Source organism: Heterodontus francisci, chromosome 1 (assembly GCF_036365525.1).
Source record: "Heterodontus francisci isolate sHetFra1 chromosome 1, sHetFra1.hap1, whole genome shotgun sequence".
Classification (NCBI taxonomy): Eukaryota; Metazoa; Chordata; class Chondrichthyes; order Heterodontiformes; family Heterodontidae; genus Heterodontus; species Heterodontus francisci.
The window spans coordinates 148,905,266-148,923,843 of NC_090371.1; positions in this window are offsets into that span (position 1 = coordinate 148,905,266).

Below are 18,578 nucleotides of genomic sequence, written 5' to 3' on the forward strand. Positions count from 1 at the left end.
TTGACTTTTACTCCCAAGAGTTCCCCTATACTTTACAGGATCTTGGCAAATTGTTCACTTCTCCTGGAACAAATCTAAAGTGCAACACAGTTCTTGGGAATTCACTTCAATTTTCCTTAATCTCTCAGCTGTCTTCCAAAATTTAAGATCTCCTGGAGATTCTCCTTCTATCATCCGGCTAGGCAAATCCTCCAGTTCTCTTCCAACACCTCCGGAATCTGGACCTCCCAGCTTGAACACAGGCCTGCCTCAAAACTGAAACACCCCTGGTTCCTGATGGCCTCTTTGCTCCTCAGCCCATCTGCATTCAAGCCAAACTACTTTCTCTGTGGCTAACAGCCTGTCTGAAGCCAACAGCTTTTCAAAAGCCAACTGCCTTCCATGGCATCAAGCACACAGATCAAAACACCAACAGGCATCCCTGCATCATCTATCTCCATCACAATTTGATACATGTAGGATGTCCCAGACAGCAATGTAAGCTAATTACCTCAAATTCCCAAAACATCTCTTTGATTCCTAATACCCACACAAATAATTGACATTGTTAACAAAATGACAGAGCAATCTCTTCTCGACTTTCTGATTCCAACAGCCAACTAAATGAGGCCACCTGCTATTTTATGGCGCTCACCTGTCTAACTCTTGTCTCTGTAAGCACTCATGGAGAGATTTTTGAACTTTAAGTTTTGGATGATCTGCAACCTTTTGAAATTCAACACATTTAATTCCCCAATACTAAAAGTGAGCTCTAAGATATTTATACAAACCATGAACCGGGTGATTGTGCCAATATCTTCCTTTGATCCCTGGAATGATCAGGTGGTGTAGAAGTTCAGTGCCATGCTGACCTTCTGCAACACTGGCATTGGGTGCTCACCAAGTCCCATGGGACTAAGCTCATCCTGCATCATGGCATACAGGTCAGTGACAGCCTCCCTGAAGAGGCAGAGTCTTCTGACACACAGCCGCTCGGACATCTGCAGGTAGTTGGCCGGTAGAGCATCCCTGCATACAGAAGTCTGTTGCCAAGTCCTTCTGCATCCTTCTCCAGCCTCTCATTCCTGAGGCTTGCCCTCTTGTGGTCCCCAGGTTGCTATGGTGCCCCTGCCTATGCCAGAACATCTCTCTCTCTATGCTGCTCCTCCTCCTCAACGTGGGCCCTGAAGCCAGGGTGAGTGAGGCGCATGACAGATTGTCTCTCCCTGAGCGCAAGGCCCTCATGTCTAATGCCCCCCACTTACTCTCACTTGTCACATCTGCTGAGGTGTGACTGCCCTGATGCCACCTTGGTATGGCTCCTCTGGAGTGCTGGCACCTTTTCCCCAGTCCTGAGACCCCTCCCTCCTCCACCCTTGCTACCAAGCAACACTGCCGCTACTGCTGCCTTCCTTGTGAAGCCAACACGGATGTGCTTTGTTTAATGATAATTATCCTTAATCCAATGACCAGAGATCTGAATTTATATTTTTTTCAAAGAAATTTTAAAAAGACCAGCTAAAAGGATGACTTTGTCGGCAGCTTAAGATGGCTACCTAATTTGCAACACTGTATCCTACACTGCAATGTTGTGAGGAGGGAGACAATGTGTCTGCTCATTTCCCAGCAAGACCCAGGAAGTTTAGAGGAACTACCTGTTCTTTTTAGTAAGAGTGAAATACTGCTAACTGCCATGTTTTGAATCATTAAGTGACTGTCATGAGACACGCCCCTCCCCACCTGTGGTTTTAAGCTTTGTCTTTCTGCAGCAGAGAGAAGAGAAGCAACTGGACTCTGACACATGCAGACTCAGGTGGGGATCTCTCTCTCTCTCTCTGTCTCCCTCTCCATTCCAGCTTGAAAGCATTCAAATCCTGCCTGTTGACTGACCACCTTTACATTGTCTGGTTACAATCAGAAACCCCATTGAAGGAAATCATCTGCATCATTGTCTCCAAGAGACCCACTAAAACAGTTATCTACTTCTTCAAACTAAAAGCCTCAGGACCACCGAATTCAGCTAGAAGCCAGCTGAATCACCAAACTGCACAGACTGTATACTCCTTTATTTTCTATAGACTCTAACTCAACCAATCTACCTTTCCCCACTCTGTAACCTATTTGTGTGTGTGTAAACCTCTAGTGTGTGTGCGTGAATGAAAGTTGGCACATTGTTTACTATTTTTATTCATTTGGTTCAGGTACAATAAAGTTAACCTCTTTCTATGTTAACTCAAGAAAACCTGTCCAATTGGTTCTTGTTGTGATCATAGCACGTAAGAAATCAAACACCTAACTGAATTGGCCAATACATCCACTTTAAGAAAGAATTAAATCTGTTGTGGTCAAGCAAGGAGAGGGAAAAGAAGGAAGCACTTCTACCCCTCCTCACTTGACTATAACAGAAATTTGGGTGCTCATCCAGGATCAAACTCAAAGACAAATAGGAAATTGGAAGCGGGAAACCAAATTGACCCTAGCTATAATTTAAAAACTTCAATACAGGTTTTCTTGTATTTTTCAGTGCTAAAGTACTAAAATGTCCGCATTCGAAGCCAGTACCTTTCTAGAACAGAGTGAAGTAACTTGGACCAGGTTAAAAGCCTTATCTTTTATTTTATTTATTTAGAGATACAGCACTGAAACAGGCCCTTCGGCCCACCGAGTCTGTGCCGACCATCAACCACCCATTTATACTAATCCTACATTAATCCCATATTCTCTACCACATCCCCACCATTCTCCTATCACCTACCTACACTAGGGGCAATTTACAATGGCCAATTTACCTATCAACCTGCAAGTCTTTGGAGGTGGGAGGAAACCAGAGCACCCGGCGGAAACCCACGCAGACACAGGGAGAACTTGCAAACTCTGCACAGGCTGTACCCAGAACTGAACCCAGGTCGCTGGAGCTGTGAGGTTGCGGTGCTAACCACTGTACCACTGTGCCGCCCATCTGTTGAAGAGTTGAAGAATGGAGCTGGGCAGTTAGAAATTACTATCCGTCCAAAGCTAGGAAGCCCAAAATCCTAAAACGTGTAGCCAATAGTTTTGCAATTGACACTGAAGAATGGGAGACAAGCATAGAATCTGAAACCGACGAAGTAACTTTAGCTAAGATACAGCTAGAACAAAGGAGACCTGAATTAGAATTCCAAGAAAGGGAAAAAGAAAGAGCTTTCCAGAAGGAGAAGGAGGAAAGGGAGTTAAGACAGCTCGAACTAGCTAGGGGAAGACCCAATAACACCAGTGAAGGCACTGCTAGTGCGGAAGTCACCCGTAGCTCAGAACTGGGTGTGAAGCTCTCAACGTTCTCCCAGTTGAGATCAAAGTTCAATGAGGGGGATGTGAAAGCATGTTTCGCCTCTTTTGAAAAGCTTGCAAAACAGTTGAAGTGACTGGCAGATAGCTGGACACTGTTATTGCAAAGCAAACTAACAGGAAAAGCCCATGAGGTTTATTCACTGTTGCCTGATGAGAGTTCATCAGACTATGAGATGACTAAAAATGATATCCTGAGTGCATACGAGCTAGTACCGGAGGCATACCGCCAAAACTTCTGAGCCCTCTGAAAGCAGCCGTTGCAAATTTGAAAGAGTGAAGCAATTTGCTTTCAACTGATGGATGAGGGCACTTAAGATAAAGTCCACCAATGGAAACCTCAGAGAAGTGATCCTCCTTGGGGAGTTCAAAAACTCGCTTCCCCTTTCCATAAGAAACCACGTGGAGGAACAAAAGGTTCTAAGAGCCAGCAGGCTGATGATTATACCCTTATTCACAAGCCATTTTCCCAATCGAAACCCTTCCCTTGTCATTTCCAAAAACCTGAAAAGCATAGAAGGTGGGAGGGTGATAGGAGGATGAATGGCCATGAGCAAGAAGGGAGAGCTGGAAACACAGGGGACCCTCCTCAGCCAAAAAGGACAGTGCTGAGAACAGGAGTGATGCCCGGAAGCCCGTATGTTTCCATTACAACAAGGCAGGTCACCTTCGAGCTAAGTGCTGGAAGCTACGGGGTAAACCCATAGGTTTTGTCAGGGTACACCAGACCAATGCAGGAAAAGGGGCCCTGATGGAAAGCACAGCAGACCAGGCTGTGGCTTTAACTGCGGCAGTAAACCTACCACTGAGTGTGTGGGAAAACTTAACAAAATCCTGAGAGTTACCAGCGGAAGGACAGCATTACCCCTGAAATAATCAAGAGTGCCAAGCCTGCTATACTCTCAGCACTACATGAACTGCTATGCCTGTGCTGGGACGAGGGAGCAGTACCCCAGGACATGCGCGATGCCAACATCATCACCCTCTATAAAAACAAAGGTGACCGCGGTGACTGCAACAACTACCGTGGAATCTCCCTGCTCAGCATAGTGGGGAAAGTCTTTGCTCGAGTCGCTCTGAACAGGCTCCAGAAGCTGGCCGAGCGCGTCTACCCTGAGGCACAGTGTGGCTTTCGTGCAGAGAGATCGACTATTGACATGCTGTTCTCCCTTCGTCAGATACAGGAGAAATGCCGTGAACAACAGATGCCCCTCTACATTGCTTTCATTGATCTCACCAAAGCCTTTGACCTCGTCAGCAGACGTGGTCTCTTCAGACTACTAGAAAAGATCGGATGTCCACCAAAGCTACTAAGTATCATCACCTCATTCCATGACAATATGAAAGGCACAATTCAACATGGTGGCTCCTCATCAGAGCCCTTTCCTATCCTGAGTGGTGTGAAACAGGGCTGTGTTCTCGCACCCACACTTTTTGGGATTTTCTTCTCCCTGCTGCTTTCACATGCGTTCAAATCCTCTGAAGAAGGAATTTTCCTCCACACAAGATCAGGGGGCAGGTTGTTCAACCTTGCCCGTCTAAGAGCGAAGTCCAAAGTACGGAAAGTCCTCATCAGAGAACTCCTCTTTGCTGACGATGCTGCTTTAACATCTCACACTGAAGAATGCCTGCAGAGTCTCATCGACAGGTTTGCGTCTGCCTGCAATGAATTTGGCCTAACCATCAGCCTCAAGAAAACGAACATCATGGGGCAGGATGTCAGAAATGCTCCATCCATCAATATTGGCGACCACGCTCTGGAAGTGGTTCAAGAGTTCACCTACCTAGGCTCAACTATCACCAGTAACCTGTCTCTAGATGCAGAAATCAACAAGCGCATGGGTAAGGCTTCCACTGCTATGTTCAGACTGGCCAAGAGAGTGTGAGAAAATGGCGCACTGACACGGAACACAAAAGTCCGAGTGTATCAGGCCTGTGTCCTCAGTACCTTGCTCTACGGCAGCGAGGCCTGGACAACGTATGCCAGCCAAGAGCGACGTCTCAATTCATTCCATCTTCGCTGCCTTCGGAGAATACTTGGCATCAGGTGGCAGGACTATATCTCCAACACAGAAGTCCTTGAAGCGGCCAACATCCCCAGCTTATACACACTACTGAGTCAGCGGCGCTTGAGATGGCTTGGCCATGTGAGCCGCATGGAAGATGGCAGGATCCCCAAAGACACATTGTACAGCGAGCTCGCCACTGGTATCAGACCCACCGGCCGTCCATGTCTCCGTTATAAAGACGTCTGCAAACGCGACATGAAATCGTGTGACATTGATCACAAGTCGTGGGAGTCAGTTGCCAGCATTCGCCAGAGCTGGCGGGCAGCCATAAAGACAGGGCTAAATTGTGGCGAGTCGAAGAGACTTAGTAGTTGGCAGGAAAAAAGACAGAGGCGCAAGGGGAGAGCCAACTGTGCAACAGCCCCAACAAACAAATTTCTCTGCAGCACCTGTGGAAGAGCCTGTCACTCCAGAATTGGCCTTTATAGCCACTCCAGGCACTGCTTCACAAACCACTGACCACCTCCAGGCGCGTATCCATTGTCTCTCGAGATAAGGAGGCCCAAAAGAAAAAGAAAAAGATGGTATCAGGGATCCACAAGTCGTTTTGAGCTCCTGTATCTCATAAAAAAAACAAGGTTGCTGCCATTTTTGACGTTGCAGTTAATTCTTTCACCTGATATCCATGGCTAACACTCTTCAATTGCTGATCTGAGCCTACTGCCTCTTGGGATTGGTGCAAAAGGGGCATTGGCAAAGGTGCGGCTGGCTGCCCGCTTGGGTGAAAATGATGCCCATTGAAGGAGAATCTAAACAGGGAGATAGCGTTTTTTTGATAACTTTTGATGGATGATAGGGAACATTCCTTAAAGCAATGAAAGATGGAACTTTCCTGTTAAACCTGAGCTGATCGAATGTAAATAGTAATATGGTAATGAATGTTATATGTCAAAAGGTTAAGATTTGCAAACTGAATCTTGTGAGAGGTAGTTAATTACTTTCCCGTATAGACTCTTAACTGTGTCTAATGACTTAATTGGTAGGTGGTGTGAAGCAAAAGCAGAAACCTCATTGTAAGTCAAAAAGGACAAATTAGTTTTGGCACAAAGTTATTTTAAGCACACTTTCATTACCATAGTGAGGACTGTTGAAAAGCCAATAGGATAATTTTGCTGATGACCTGTGATAGTTGGACAGGTCAGAAAGTTCAAATGCACTGGTTTCATGAATCGCCTTCTGGGAAAAATCAGGAGTGCTGCAAGTTTAACTACAGTTGCAGAACACAAGTGCACTCCCTGTGAGAAGCAGCAAGCTGACTGGGAAACTACAGTCCAGCAATCCAGATTTAAATTATTGCCATTACTGCGGAAGCCCCAAATTCAAAAAAATGGCACTGGAATGCTTCTAGCTACATCTGGTGAGGCCTGCGAGGCACATCCTGACTGGCACAGAGTGAGCACAGGCATGCCATGTGTGTGCCAGAAGCATGCAGAGTGAATGGATCGTGACATCATATAGCCTCTATCGCTGATTTGGTGCATAATCTGTCATTTTAATCTGTGCAGGTCCAGTTAACACCTTCTCTTAGTCCTCCCACGTCAATATGTGTTCAGCTGTACAATGGACCCCCAATTAATGTTATTTAAACAGCTAACCATCCAACTTCCAGATGAAGTGTTTGTGATTTATTTTATCTGTGCAGGGTGTACTGTGTTATTGGAGGAGCTTCGCAATCTTTTTGTGTTTTCTCGAGAATGGTGTTGGATCCTGACAGGGAGGTCTGAGGAGCTGGTTGGCTTCAGTAGCGTTTCAGTAATGGGGGCTATAGTTGCAGTCTCTCTTGGGCTGCAGCATGGCCTGGAACTAAAGCAAAGGCAGCAGAGAGGTGAAAAAGTGCACAGAGGAGGAGATGTCTCAATAACAGGCCCTATCCACCAAAGGTCTTCAGGGAAAACATCTACCACCTCTACCTCAGCCAGGAGCAGTGTCTGAGGAGCCTGTGTTTCACCAAAGAGATGATCAATGACCTGCACCATCTACTACAACACAACCTGCAGCCTCACAGCAGAGCGAGGACAGTGCTGCCAGCAGCCTATAAGCCATCAATTTCTTCTCTAGTGGATCCTTCCAGGTGGGAACAAGTGACATTAGCAACATCTCGCAGTTTGTCATCCATCGCTGCATCAGAGAACTCACAAAGGCAATGGATAGAAGGAAAGGGGACTTCATTGTCTTCTTACTGACCAGAGAGAAGCAGAAGGAGAGAGCACATGGATTTGCTAGGTTACTGGGGTTCTCAGTAATGCAGGGTGCAATTGATTGAACGCATGTTTCACTGTGGGCCCCACGTGTTAACAGGGAGATGTTCCATAATTGCAATGGCTACCACCCTATTAATACACAGTTGGTGCATAACCATATCAGAAAATCCCCTCAGTGAACACCCACTATCCTGGCAGCTGCCACAATGCATTCATCCTGAACCAGTCAATCGTACCTCCCATCTTTGACACACCATGAAGACCTCGAGGCTGGTTGCTGGGTGACAAGGACACCCCCCTCTACACCTGGCTAATGATTCCCCTCTGCCACCCAACCACATGAGGACAGCATGTCTATAATGAGAATTATGCAGCAGACAGGAACGTAATGGAGCAAATCATTGGCATCCTGATGCAATGGTTCTGATGCCTGGACTGCTCAGGGAGAGCCCTCCAGTACTCACCAGAGTGTGTCTCAAAGTTTATGGTGCTGTACAGCGTTCTTCATAACCTCCCTATCTTGAGGGTGCAGCCCTTTCCTCCATGCCTTCAAAGATTACCTCAGGAAGAGGAGGAGAAGGAAGAAGAGAAAGAGAAGGAAAGGAGGAGGCATCTGGGAGCCCTTGGCTCAGGATGGGCTATTCGTTAGTGGATACTCAGACTCCCGTTCCACTGAGATGTCATTCCTGCATCACAGTTGCTCCACACAATTTCCCACTTTTCAATCCACCTGCTTTATGTACCACCATAGCCAAAATCCTGAAATAAAAGCCACCAACAAAAGAAAGTTGCGTAACAACTTTATTCAACAGCACTTTAAATAATGCATACAAAATGGAACTATTCATCCTTATGCATCCTCCTGTTTTACAGTTGCCTTTATCTGTCCTAGTGCTCCTACGCAGTGCTACCCCTGTGGCAGCAGCGTGGCTGGAGGAAGACTGCTGACTTTCAATGGGGCAGACTGCAGATGGCCTTGCATGACAACCTTGAGCAGCTCTGGACCTTGAAGGCCCAGCTTTGGACTGCACCACTTCAGCATGGGTGTCAGCAGTGTGTGCTGAATGGCTGAAAGGCAACAGTAAAGCACTGGCGAAGTGACAATGGTGGGAGCACAAATGCTGTCATATGAGAGGACAGCAGGTTTGTGCTCCATGGAGCCACTGCTACTCTCCCAGGGCAGTGCCTCAGCAATCTAGTAATCTGCTGGAGCACAGATTGCTGGACTGCTGTGTGAACCTGCAAGCCCCTTTGAGCACTGATATCTGCAGCCATGATGGCAGGAGTCTGAGCCTGCATGGCAGTAAACCGAACTTGTATGGCAAAAAGCATGGCTCTCATGACCTCCGTCTGAGCTTCCACTGTAGCATGGAGGCATTGGGTGGCTTCTGCATTTGCTGCAATGGAAGCTGAGATATTGGTCATCAGACGCTGCACAATTAGCTTAGTCTACAAATAGCCTCACTGAGTTGGCCACCATTTCCATGCTGGAAAGGATAGGCTTCAGGCTCCGCGTGACACCCTGCACCAAGTTGGGACTCCTCCATGCTTCTTGACAATGACAGCAGGCCTGCTAATGCACTACACATCTTGGTGTACACGTTCATCAATGCTGTTTTTTATGCAGCCCCACTGACATCCTCATCTAAGCTCCCTGTAGCAGAACTCACCTGTGATCTCTCCCTCTGGTGAGCTTGTACACAAACTATCATTTTCCCCTGCCATGTTTGCAGCCCAGTCACGTTCACTGACCCACCATGTGCTGATGCCACCCTATACTACCCTCTAAAGTTTGCACAGTTCCAGCAACTGAGCTGGTGGCTGTAAGCATTGAGTGATGGTGCTTTTTCATCAGCAGTCGGTAGCAGCTCTCACCTTTCCTCATGAGGCTGCAGAGGCTGGTCAGGCACTAGTTCTTGTGTATCTGAAAGCATAAATGCAGAAAGGGAGGGTTGGGCTGAGGAAAGGGGGCTAGGGTGGAAAGCAAAAGGCCCATGGTCACACCACCAGCAGTTGCACATGATGCCAGAAAGCAGTAAGAGGGTGAGGTGGCATTTGAGAAGGGGCATAGGAAGGAACATACGATCATCCTGAATGTTCTCAATGATGCTGGATGCAATAGCCTCAGTAACAGTCGAGCATCATCTCCTCCAGAGTGCACAGGTGATGTAGGCATACCTGTTGCCCATCCCCCACCCCCCCCCCCCCACCCCACACCCCACAACCTGCACCCCTCCAATTTTTTGTTGCTCCCTGAGGTTATGTGCCACCTTATCGTTCGGGAGAGTTGGAAGAACATTAATTAGCGTGTTGCAATGTGTTTGGATGGTGTGCCTGCCATGAATAATTGAAAGTATGTGGAAGCTGTGATTGGTAGGTGTGAGGCTGACAGCATTGGTTAATGTGAGGTGGTGGGTGTGAGGCTGGCAGCATTGGTTAATGTGAGGTGGTGGGTGTGAGGCTGACAGCATTGGTTAATGTGAGGTGGTGGGTGTGAGGCTGGCAGCATTGGTTAGTGTGAGGTGGTGGGTGTGAGGCTGGCAGCATTGGTTAATGTGAGGTGGTGGGTGTGAGGCTGACAGCATTGGTTAGTGTGAGGTGGTGGGTGTGAGGCTGGCAGCATTGGTTAATGTGAGGTGGTGTGTGTGAGGCTGGCAGCATTGGTTAATGTGAGGTGGTGGGTGTGAGGCTGACAGCATTGGTTAGTGTGAGGTGGTGGGTGTGAGGCTTGCAGCATTGAATAGTGTGAGGTGGTGGGTGTGAGGCTGGCAACATTGGTTAATGTGAGGTGGTGTGTGTGAGGCTGGCAGCATTGGTTAATGTGAGGTGGTGGGTGTGAGTCTGACAGCATTGGTTAATGTGAGGTGGTGTGTGTGAGGCAGGCAGCATTGGTTAGTGTGAGGTGGTGGGTGTGAGGCTGACAACATTGGTTAGTGTGAGGTGGTGGGTGTGAGGCTGACTGCATTGATTAGTGTGAGGTGGTGGGTGTGAGGCTGGCAGCATTGGTTAGTGTGAGGTGGTGGGTGTGAGGCTGACTGCATTGATTAGTGTGAGGTGGTGGGTGTGAGGCTGACAGCATTGGTTAGTGTGAGGTGGTGGGTGTGAGGCTGACAGCATTGATTAGTGTGAGGTGGTGGGTGTGAGGCTGGCAGCATTGATTAGTGTGAGGTGGTGGGTGTGAGGCTGGCAGCATTGGTTAGTGTGAGGTGGTGGGTGTGAGGCTGACAGCATTGATTAGTGTGAGGTGGTGGGTGTGAGGCTGGCAACATTGGTTAGTGTGAGGTGGTGGGTGTGAGGCCGGCAGCACTGGTTAGTGTGAGGTGGTGGGTGTGAGGCTGGCAGCATTGGTTAATGTGAGGTGGTGGGTGTGAGGCTGGCAGCATTGATTAGTGTGAGGTGGTGGGTGTGAGGCCGGCAGCACTGGTTAGTGTGAGGTGGTGGGTGTGAGGCTGGCAGCATTGGTTAATGTGAGGTGGTGGGTGTGAGGCTGACAGCATTGGTTAGTGTGAGGTGGTGGGTGTGAGGCTGGCAGCATTGGTTAATGTGAGGTGGTGTGTGTGAGGCTGGCAGCATTGGTTAATGTGAGGTGGTGGGTGTGAGGCTGACAGCATTGGTTAGTGTGAGGTGGTGGGTGTGAGGCTGGCAGCATTGGTTAATGTGAGGTGGTGTGTGTGAGGCTGGCAGCATTGGTTAATGTGAGGTGGTGGGTGTGAGGCTGACAGCATTGGTTAATGTGAGGTGGTGTGTGTGAGGCAGGCAGCATTGATTAGTGTGAGGTGGTGGGTGTGAGGCTGGCAGCATTGGTTAGTGTGAGGTGGTGGGTGTGAGGCTGACAGCATTGGTTAGTGTGAGGTGGTGGGTGTGAGGCTGACAGCATTGATTCGTGTGAGGTGGTGGGTGTGAGGCTGGCAGCATTGGTTAGTGTGAGGTGGTGGGTGTGAGGCTGGCAGCATTGATTAGTGTGAGGTGGTGGGTGTGAGGCTGGCAGCATTGATTAGTGTGAGGTGGTGGGTGTGAGGCTGGCAGCATTGATTAGTGTGAGGTGGTGTGTGTGAGGCCGGCAGCACTGGTTAGTGTGAGGTGGTGGGTGTGAGGCTGACAGCATTGGTTAGTGCGAGGTGGTGGGTGTGAGGCTGGCAGCATTGGTTAGTGTGAGGTGGTGGGTGTCAGGCTTGCAGCATTGATTAGTGTGAGGTGGTGGTTGTGAGGCAGGCAGCATTGGTTAGTGTGAGGTGGTGGGTGTGAGGCTGGCAGCATTGGTTAGTGTGAGGTGGTGGGTGTGAGGCTGGCAGCACTGGTTAGTGTGAGGTGGTGGGTGTGAGGCTGGCAGCACTGGTTAGTGCGAGGTGGTGGGTGTGAGGCTGGCAGCACTGGTGAGTGCGAGGTGGTGGGTGTGAGGCTGGCAGCATTGGTTAATGTGAGGTAGTGGGTGTGAGGCTGGCAGCATTGGTTAGTGTGAGGTGGTGGGTGTGAGGCTGGCAGCATTGGTTAGTGTGAGGTGGTGGGTGTGAGGCTGGCAGCATTGGTTAGTGTGAGGTGGTGGGTGTGAGGCTGGCAGCATTGGTTAGTGTGAGGTGGTGGGTGTGAGGCTGACAGCATTGGTTAGTGTGAGGTGGTGGGTGTGAGGCTGACAGCATTGATTCGTGTGAGGTGGTGGGTGTGAGGCTGGCAGCATTGGTTAGTGTGAGGTGGTGGGTGTGAGGCTGGCAGCATTGGTTAGTGTGAGGTGGTGGGTGTGAGGCTTGCAGCATTGATTAGTGTGAGGTGGTGGGTGTGAGGCTGGCAGCATTGGTTAGTTTGAGGTGGTGGGTGTGAGGCTGACAGCACTGGTTAGTGTGAGGTGGTGGGTGTGAGGCTGGCAGCATTGGTTAGTGTGAGGTGGTGGGTGTGAGGCTGGCAGCACTGGTTAGTGTGAGGTGGTGGGTGTGAGGCTGGCAGCACTGGTTAGTGCGAGGTGGTGGGTGTGAGGCCGGCAGCACTGGTTAGTGCGAGGTGGTGGGTGTGAGGCTGGCAGCACTGGTTAATGTGAGGTGGTGGGTGTGAGGCTGACAGCATTGGTTAAGGTGAGGTGGTGGGTGTGAGGCTGACAGCATTGATTAGTGTGACGGTGAGGTGGAGCATCTGAATGTTAGGCATGTGTCCTGATAGCTGCTGGCTGAGTGATGGGGTGTGGTACATGGAGCAGCGTGAGCTGTTGGTGGTGTTGTGGGCAGGAGATATCATTTGAAGGTGTATTCGCTGACCTTGATCATTTGTATGAGGTCATTGAACTTTTTCTGGCTCTACAGTCACATCCTTGGGGCCTGATTCTAGGAATGTTCTTTCCGAGTCACCTGTTCCCATTTCCTTGTCAGGGTGTGTCTTGAGGGCTTCCTGGCCCACTGTGGAAATATGCTGTCTTTCCTCCCTTTCACCTCCATCACTCTTGGCTCTAGCGTTGCTTAAAAAATCTGGGAATACTCTTTCTTGCCTGTTGATCCATTTGCTGTACTTTTATTCCAGCCAAACCTTCTCATTACAGCCTGACCGATTACCCCCGGCAAGGCAACCAAAACCTTCCTGTCTTCCCGGCTCCCAGGCATCTTCCATTCATCAGGTCTGGCAGCATCTGTGGAAAGAGAAGCAGAGTTAACGTTTCGGGTCAGTGACCCTTCTTCGGAACTGACAAATATTAGAAAAGTCACAGATTATAAACAAGTGAGGTGGGGGTTGGGCAAGAGATAACAAAGGAGAAGGTGCAGATTGGACCAGGCCACATAGCTGACCAAAAGGTCATGGAGCAAACGAGTTTTGGTAGATACCTTATCAAACACCAGGAGGGAAATAGAAAGCAATGAAGGTGAACAAGGTAAAAGAGACAAACGAAAATCCCGTCGGAGAGAAGAGCAGAACTTCTTCAAGGTAGGCATTCCTGGAAGAGAAGTGGCAGTGAATTAAACACTAAAATAAAAGCAAAATACTGCGGATGCTGGAAATCTGAAACAAAAACAAGAAATGCTGGATTCACTCAGCAGGTCTGGCAGCATCTGTGGAAAGAGAAGCAGAGTTAACGTTTCGGGTCAGTGACCCTTCTTCGGAACTGACAAATATTAGAAAAGTCACAGATTATAAACAAGTGAGGTGGGGGTTGGGCAAGAGATAACAAAGGAGAAGGTGTAGATTGGACCAGGCCACATAGCTGACCAAAAGCCATTTCTTGTTTTTGTTTCAGATTTCCAGCATCCGCAGTATTTTGCTTTTATCTTCCATTCATGCTGGGCTGTTGTCCCAGCAGTGGCCACTGCTTCCAGTTACACTGCTGGGACTAAGAGCTGCCGGATCACTGATTGGCCAGCAGCTCTATGAGGCGCGACTTCCTAACATAAGTGGCTGGAAGTCCCATTTCACACCAATTAAAGCCTGGGGACCCGCAAAATATGGGAGTCAGATCCCCGGGCGAGGTGGATGCGGGTTCGTAACTGACTTTTCCGTCGGTGGCCGGCTCCCGTCTGCCTACTGTAAAATTCCGGCCACTGTCAATAATGCAGCGATGAAGGGATTGGTGAACAAGAGGCAATGTAGTCAGAGGACTGAAGAGGAAGCCCTCTTCCACCTTGTCATTCCCTCTCCTTTCTTAAGACCTTCCATAAAACTCATTATTTGTTCAAGCTTTTGACTACCATTCCTAATCCCTTCTTTTTTGAGCTTGCCATCCTTTACCTTACATCTCAAAGCAGAACCTTGGGATAGTTTCTTGCATTAAAGGTGCTGGATGAATAAAACTTAGTTTGATGTTGCTGCACATTTCTAGTAAAAATAAAGCATACCGTTGCTCTGGATATTTTTAGCTGAGTTTAAATTGCAAAACAAAATGAAAAGGCTCGATTCTGATACAGGTATTTTTATATGAAGCATTACTTCTGGATTGCATGCATGTTTAAAAAATAGGAGGCAATAGGAACTGTAAAAGTGAGCAGTCAAAAATCACTCAATTCCTAAATTTACTCCTAGTTTCTCTCCTAACTATGGTATTGTAATCCTAGTCTTCAAGGAGGAATGTGTCACAGTACCAAATGTCCACTTGATCAGAATTGCCAACTCAAAGCTCAGACAGCAACACGTTGATGGCAGGATTGATTCAAGGTAGCACTGCAATTGACATCCTCTGCATATGACAGAATTTAGGGAAGCCACCAGCAATAGTCCTATCCTAAATAAAAGAATCTATTTCTTGCAGATTCATTTCTCTGACCTTTAAGTAAAAAAATATCATGACCGTATTAAAAATTTCACAAAGTTAAATGGATATCCATGAAGCCGTGTAGAGAGGTTCGGAGCTAGGGGGAAGAGTTATATTAACATACTCGCTTATAAAGCAATGACTTAAAATAAAAGTAGGTCATAGCTTCCCCCAATGGCTTGATGGATTTATTTAGGAAGTAGATATGTCTTGCAAAACAGACAAGTTTTGAGTGGGATTCCTGATCTGTGGTTGGTTTGCTGATTTCTGACAGAGCAGCAATGGAGTTTTAAAATTGACCTCAATGACCTATGTAGGCCAAGTAGGAAAAACAGTCACAGTCCATGCTCCTGATCTGCTTTGAACTGTCTGTTATGGAAGTGATCTTATGTGGATGTCGGGTGAGGACAAGATTAAGCTTCCACAGTTGAATAGCTGCTAGAGCTCACTAACAAGGCTCACACCTGAAGATTGCATACTTGGCAACCAATGCCCATGGGACTGTACCCAAAAGTAGGTCATTATTGTCCAAGGGCTCTCTTCGGGGTAGAGCCTTACACCTTCCATCAACTATCAGAAAAATGGCCAAGAACCTTAAGCAATCGCTGGCCATCATTATTTCTATCCTAGGCATCATTTACTTTATTATAAGAATTTCTGCGTGATATTTTCTGCAACACTCACAGCTATTTTATTTCATGTTTTACTGATCAATCTGAAAGGTAATAATGCAAGCTTTTGTCTGTGAATACTGAAAAAGAGCATTGCCCAAAAGAAAGTGGGCATTCCAGGCTGTGGTCAGCCCCCTTCAGACATGCAGCACAATAAGTTTGAACCTTCATTTAAGGTAACAGGCTAGAATAGTGAAGTTGAAGGTCATCTAGTGGCTGTTTTTGAGACTCACCAAAAGGCCCAGAAGTCCCATTCTGAGGCACCTGCCCATAACAGAGACATTTTCCCACCCAGCTAAAGGCTAGGCTGCAAAAAAGGTGAAGTCAGAAGTTCATTCAGGTTCATCTGCGCTCCAATCAGGTGGGTTAAAATATTTGCCATTTTAAGCATGCTGGGGTGGGTGGTGGAGGAAAACTGGCTCCAATATCTGTAGTGCATTTAACCAACATAAAATGTAAATTAAAGGGAACGATTGCAGGATGCCCACACAACAGAACTCTCAATGGACATCACTGAGACTAATTCTGATGGTTAAAAGTTCTGGAGCTTTCTGCGCACATTTTTCTTATATCCTTTACCCAACGAAAGAAAACTTGGACGAAACATATGAACAATCCTTATCAAATCTATAGTGGACTATCATAAAGATTAATGGTGCAGTGCAGTATTCCACTCATTGCTTTATCCAGGTAAAGGAAAATGGTGTTACTGCCTTCCTTCAGGAGACATGATACCCTGCTGATGATGTTAAGGAGCTTAAAGGAGGACAGCTGAATTCCATTCCAGCATCTACTTGTAGTACAAGGAAAGTATCCTCTTTGCTAACTCACCTCCTCTTACAATAAATTCTACACATTTTGATCTGAACCAAAATTAACGGGAGCCTATAACAGTAATGTTGCATGTTCATGCTTACAATTTCATTAATGTATGTATATTTTAACAGCAATTTAGCAGCATCTTGCAAGTGAATGGGTGTTCCAGGCAACTAACCATAATTTAAGATGGTGTGCAGTCATCTGTTCTTAGATCTAAATACTAAGAGCTCCCTCACAGGAGATGCTAATTCACCATTGCTTAATACAAGATCACAAATTTCTCATCTTTTTGAAAAGAGTTTAAGATTGTCTGCAACGTAGCTCCTTCCCAGGCATTTATTCATTGCGTCATGCTAGGCGCCCATCTGCCAGAATGAGGATCAGTGATTTATTTATAGACACAGCACTGAAAAAGGCCCTTCAGCCCACCAAGTCTGTGCTGACCAACAACCACTCATTTATACTAATCCTACATTAATCCCATATTCCTACCACATCCACTCCATTCTCCTACATACACTAGGGACAATTTACAACAGCCAATTTACCTATCAACCTGCAAGTCTTTGGCTGTGGGAGGAAACCGGAGCACCCGGCTGAAACCCACATGGTCACAGGGAAAACTTGCAAACTCCACACAGGCAGCACCCAGAACTGAACCTGGGTCGCTGGAGCTGTGAAGCTGCAGTGCTAACCACTGCGCCACTGTGCCGCCCTGCTCAGTTTGTGTTCCGCCAGGGCCGCTCAGCTCCTGACCTCATTACAGCCTTGGTTCAAACATGGACAAAAGAGCTGAACTCAAGAGGTGAGGTGAGAGTGACTGCCCTTGACATCAAGGCAGCATTTGACCGAGTATGGCATCAAGGAGCCCTAGCAAAACTAAGGTCAATGGGAATCAGGGGGAAAACTGGCTGGAATCATACCTCGCGTAAAGGAAGATGGTTGTGGTTGTTGGACGTCAATCGTCTGAGCTCCAGGACATCACTGCACGAGTTCCTCAGGGTAGTGTCCTAGGCCCAACCATCTTCAGCTGCTTCATCAATGACCTTCCTTCAATCCTAAGGTCAGAAGTGGGGATGTTCGCTGATGATTGCACAATGTTCAGCACCATTCGTGACTCCTCAGATACTGAAGCAGTCCATGTAGAAATGCAGCAAGACCTGGACAATATCTAGGCTTGGGCTGATAAGTGGCAAGTAACATTCGCGCCACACAAGTGCTAGGCAATGACCGACCCCAACAAGAGAGAATCTAACCATCTCCCCTTGACATTCAACGGCATTACCATCGCTGAATCCCCCACTATCAACATCCTAGGGGCTACCATTGACCAGAAACTGAACTGGAGTAGTCATATAAATACCGTGGCTACAAGAGCAGGTCAGAGGCTAGGAATCCTGAGGCGAGTAACTCACCTCCTGACTCCCCAAAGTCTGTCCACCATCTACAAGGCACAAGTCAAGAGTGTGATGGAATACTCTCCACTTGCCAGGATGGGTGCAGCTCTAACAACACTCAAGAAGCTCGACACCATCCAGGTCAAAGCAGCCCGCTTGATTGGCACCCCATCTACAAACATTCACTCCTTCCACCATCGACGCACAGTGGCAGCAGTGTGTACCATCTACAAGATGCACTGCAGCAATGCACCAAGGCTCCTTAGACAGCACCTTCCAAACCCATGACCTCTACCAACTAGAAGGACAAGGGCAGCAAATGCATGGGAACACCACCACCTGAAAGTTCCCCTCCAAGTCACACACCATCCTGACTTGGAACTATATCGCCATTCCTTCACTGTCGCTGGGACAAAATCCTGGAACTCCCTTCCTAACAGCACTGTGGGTATACCTACCCCAAATGGACTGCAGCAGTTCAAGAAGGCAGCTCACCACCACCTTCTCAAGGGCAATTAGGGATGGGCAATAAATGCTGGCCTGGCTAGCGATGCCCAAATCCCATGAATGAATAAAAATAATAATTTTGTCATGAACATTGATATTTAAACAGTTACTGGAGTGAAGAAAGAACTTATTAATCAGATCAGCCGTGGCCAGAAAAGACATTTGCATATTAACAGACGGTGATTGGAAGGACAAAGGGCCATTCCCTGACACTTTCAACCCACAATGGACCTTGATCAGCAGGTATTATGTGTAAGAGGAGCATTCCAGAGACTGCTAAGGTGATACAATCCAAGTCGTGGTCAGACCAGTTAGTCACATGACTAACCTGCTTGGTAACCTGGGGTTTTCTGAATTGTACAAACAGCTTGAACTGAGAGTGTTTGTTTGCT